The sequence below is a fragment of the Poecilia latipinna genome, unplaced genomic scaffold (assembly GCF_001443285.1).
Source record: "Poecilia latipinna isolate Pla-1442-1.1 unplaced genomic scaffold, P_latipinna-1.0 Scaffold673, whole genome shotgun sequence".
NCBI classification, from domain to species: Eukaryota; Metazoa; Chordata; class Actinopteri; order Cyprinodontiformes; family Poeciliidae; genus Poecilia; species Poecilia latipinna.
The window spans coordinates 222760-225768 of NW_015113289.1; positions in this window are offsets into that span (position 1 = coordinate 222760).

Sequence of the window (3009 nt, forward strand, 5' to 3'; positions counted from 1 at the left end):
ATATTTTTATATTTCGCGATATATATATATATATATATATATATATATATAAAATGCTCGCACAGAAATGTAGCGAGCATTTTACTTGCACACACACACCTACTAAGTCATCCTTACTCTGTGTTACTGACATCGTGGAGATTCCTTCACACGTCTACATCCCGGAATAGCACCTGACCCAAACTCTTGCCCGAGTTGTTCTTGAAATCTGCCTTTGAAATACAATCATGAAGCCCTTTTATCCCCAAGGCTCCTGAATGACACAAGACAAGAACTTCTGGGTTCTGGACCTCAATAAAATTATGTATTAGTGCATGCCTGGGTCGCTCTTCTGCTTTTGTTTCTTATGTTTGGTAAAATAGTCAGCATTAAATTGTCTGCGAAAATTAATAAAAATAAATATAATAGGTCACAGACTGTTCCTAGCACTGTGCAATGATTAATACATGAATAATCCTAATGAATTAATTGTAATTAAAAATAATAGTGGATAAAAGGCTTCAGAACATTTATACCACAGCAGGTATGGAAAACCACAAAAGCAAAAATTAAATCATATACAAATCTATTAATCTCTCCATGTTAAATAAATAAAAAGTATAACGTTTTATTTAAATATTTATGTCAGCTTGAGTCATGCAGAGCTGAGCTGATCATTTCCATAGCAACGATCAGAAGCAAGACGTTGCTCCAGAAGTCCAGTGAGCTCACTGATGAGGTCATAGACGTACATCACAGTAGATCAAAGAAGTTCTAATGCTTGAATTCTGGAATCTCTAAGCATCAGTCAGGATCCGGACATTTCTTGGAGTTTCAGATTTGTATAAAGCAACAATGTTCGGTTTTGCGACGGCGATTGTTCCCCTGATATTCCCGGTTGGTTGGGGCATTGGATATGCCGTGACCACCGGGATGAAGAAAGTATGCGATCGTTTCTTTCCTGGGAAGGATGGCAACAAAGAAAACGATAAGACTGAAGAAGATGATCTGTTTTGGACAGGATTTCCATCCACTTCCAAAAAACAAACCGACCCGGCTGGGGAGGTTTGTCCTGAAAAGGCTTTGGACGTTGGGACCGCGGACTCCATCTCGTCCTCTGTACGAGACAGTACAGAGGACGACTGTACTGTCTCTGGACAAACCGACCCGGCTGGGGAGGTTTGTCCAGAGACGATGGTACACCATGGGGGTGAGACAACAGTCGCAGAAAAATCTGACCCGGCTGGGGAAGATTTGTCTGCGGCTGATCTCGCAGCCAAAGCTCTGGGTAAAGAGACAGCCAAAGCTTTGGTTTCCCTGGTCCCATCCTTAAAGAACAGTCCTCTGAAGGGGACGTTCACAGGGACTTTTGAAATACAAAGTTCCCCGGATGGGGAACTTTGTATTTCTGATAACAACAGAGCTGCTCCTCTGAATTTAAAGATTTCCGTTGGTGTGGAGGTTTCCTGTTCCCCTAACGTTAATTCAGTAGATGGCGTTGGCTCGGATCTCCCAGATGTAGGGAGGACAGCATCTGCAGGACCCGGACAAGCTGAGGAGAACTTTTTCAAGTTCTCCAGTGAGCTCCAGAACAGCTGGGTGAACGTTGCTTTCCAGAGCATCCTGAACCTGAGCGTCACCAAGCGGTGTCTCGCTCAGGAAAGGATTTTTCTGGAGGCATCGTCCATCCCCAGCTGTGGGAGGCTCATACACTCAGCTGTCCGTCAGCCCGGCAAACATTTTTGTCAACAAGACCTTTCCCCTGTTCTGATGGAGCTGAGCGAGAGGAAGCTGCCATCAGGCGTGGGAAAGGACTACGACATAAAAAGTTTGCTGGAGTCTGTTCTGGTCTGGTTGGACTCGTTTGGCGGCGACACAGATAGAGAGATGTATGACAACGACTTCTGCTCTAACTGTGGAGCCACTTCCCTCAGGCTCCTGAACAACGGCGCCATGATTGCCCTTCCACCAATATTATTCTCAACCAGTATATCTATACTGCTGGAGTACTGGTTGGATTTAGCATGTAAGCGCCGTTGTTCAGGCTGCGGGTCACCCTGGCAGAAAAAACACTGTCTGGCCGATAACAAGGTCCTGGTGTTTTTTCTGCACAGGGTGACCAGGAGGTACCAAACAAAAGCCACTCAGACCATCGAGGTCCCTGCAGAATGTGGGACGGAGACGTACCACCTGTCCTCTGTCATCTGTGGGGATCCGAAGCTGACAGACATCTACTGTTACCTAATGAAGGGAGAACGAACCGTCAAGGCACACGACGAGCATGTCTTCACTGCAGACAGCGACTGCAGTGAAGACATGTCCAACAACGGCTTCATTTACATTTATGAAAAGAACTGAGAACACCAGAGGTTAATTTCTCCAGCGCCTCCTCTGGAAGATGGCAAAGGGCCCTTTGGAGAGGAGCTAAAAATATTAACATCGGAAGAAGAAAAGAATCCTAGAAGACCTAGTAACCATTTTGAGGCTGGAGAAATCTGACTGGGACCAAACATGTGTCTGATTTAAATTTATGGGGCAAAAGGTAAAAAGATTTGACAGGTTTCCTGTTTGCAGGTTTCTCTCCGGGCACTCCGGCTTCCTGCCACAATCTGAAATAGGGGTTGCATCAATTAGTCGACTAGTCAATTCTTTTTTCTGCAATGACTTTTTTCTGGGCTAGTCGACTAGTTGCAATCACATGACAAAACAGATTTTTCCAAGGAAATGAAAGAAGGTGGACTAGGTGAGTTAGTCAGAAAGCTCAAATTGTATAAAAATGTAAATAATTTAATAATTACAAACTGTAAATTACAACATAGGCTACCGCAATAGGGGCGTTGCGCGGCGCGGTGGTTAGCACGGCGCCCCGCATACAGAGACTTTAGCCGCGGTAGTCAGGAGTCCGACTCCTGTCCTCCATTCGCTGGGCCAGGCACATGCAGAGGGGGGGGCTCGGGGTGCTTGAGCACCTGCCCTTTTTGCTTCTTGCCCCCAAGTGCCCTTTTGGTCAATTTCTTTTTTTTTTTTTGT